The sequence below is a fragment of the Wasmannia auropunctata genome, unplaced genomic scaffold, assembly GCF_000956235.1.
Source record: "Wasmannia auropunctata unplaced genomic scaffold, wasmannia.A_1.0 LD288178.1, whole genome shotgun sequence".
In the NCBI taxonomy this organism is placed as follows: Eukaryota; Metazoa; Arthropoda; class Insecta; order Hymenoptera; family Formicidae; genus Wasmannia; species Wasmannia auropunctata.
This window is the reverse complement of record NW_012074712.1, coordinates 1-1,517: the sequence shown is the minus strand read 5'-3', so window position 1 is coordinate 1,517 and position 1,517 is coordinate 1. Positions and strand designations below refer to the sequence as shown.

The 1,517-nt window shown below is 28.1% G+C and overlaps 1 long non-coding RNA gene across 1 annotated transcript; it reads left to right on the top strand.

Annotated features, from left to right (window-relative positions):
* The first annotated feature begins 172 nt into the window (after positions 1-172).
* Positions 173-538, top strand: LOC105461447. The gene is made up of 2 exons (XR_975938.1): positions 173-391; positions 476-538. It is a non-coding gene; the product is annotated as an uncharacterized LOC105461447 (long non-coding RNA).
* Positions 539-1,517: the final 979 nt, after the last annotated feature.

The following is a 1,517-nucleotide window of genomic DNA, read 5'->3' as shown; positions in this document are numbered from 1 at the left end:
TAAGCACTAAAAATGTAACTTCAAGAAAGTTAGATCAAAAGTTAATAGTTACCGATAAAATGTAACTAAATTAAGTTAAAAGTTAAGAGCCTAAAATGTAATTAAGTTAAGTTAAAATTATTTAACTTTCTAACTTTTTAACTTAACTTTTATCTTTTTAATTAGCCACTACCCAACCCTGAATATAAAGAATATTATGATGTAATTCTTATTCTCTTTTTATACTTTCTGTCATTAGAGTAATAAGCTAAAACGTATTTTTTTCAGCTGAGACGTCACTTGTCGCTACTTAAAAATAGTACAACACTGTCTGTCATCGAGCAAGTGCAGCAGAAGTGGAGATTGTTTTGTAAAGAGCCACCTAAGGGATTCGAAAAGTTTTATAAGCCAGGTTTACCTTTTTGCTATTTTCATTCATTCTTTTCTTTAGTCTTACAGCAAATTGTATAGAACTTTTAAAGAAATTGCATTACAGGTGAAGGTAAAAATGGTAAAAATGCCACCAAGAAAGCAGAAGAGACAAGTAAAAATGCTAGTACAAAAAAACCTCCATCTTCATCTACCTCTGGCTCTACATCGTCGTCTGGTTCCAAAGAGCCAAGTTTCCAGTGGATGTCTAAGCTTTTTGGAAGCAACTCGAAAGGAGGTAAATCGTTTGAAGGTGGTGATAAGGAAAAGACGCTTATGATACTGGTTACACTTGGAGTAAGTGGTCTGATTGCATTGATGCTTACCCAAGACTTAAATCTGAAAGAGATTACATGGAGAGAATTTATATATAAGTGAGTAAATTTTAATATATATTATAAGCATTAATATGAAATAATAAGACAATACAGATTAGTCCAGATTATTAGTTGAAATATAATTGATTAACTTATGAAAGTAATTAAAAAGTTCTTGTTAATTCGTAAATTGATTTTAAAATATTCAGCTCTTTATTTCATTTATTTTACTGACTTTTTTATTACGCGCGTTACAAACATTGTAAATAATATTTTAAAGTACCAATAAATTATATAAGTATTCCTTTGACATGTCATTTTGTTTATATTTTAAATATTATCTTTATTTATCTTGTTTTATAATCTCTGTATATTATTTGCAAAACAGAAATATTTAAAAAAACGCCTTTTTTCGAATACTAACGAGATTAATTCCCATTTTTTGAACGCTGAATTCGAATCCGGTTGTAAAATTGTTCTATCACAATTTTGAGAAATTTGAAGGTAAATTTGCGAAAAAGGATTATTTTTACATATTTTATCATATTATAATTTTGAAATGTGATGTGCTAGAGAAGTGTTCTTGCAATCAAAATTAAGTATGTTGTTGACTTTCAACTCTAAAAAGGAATTTTTGTGTGTCTGTATAGTTAACAAGATATTGTTAAATATAGGGATTGCAGAAAAGCTGTGAATTAAATATAATTTGACAATTTACCAAACAGCTTTCAATTTTGTTATTTTACAGAGTTCACATTTTCAATGTGGGACTTACACAAAAAGTAAAACCTA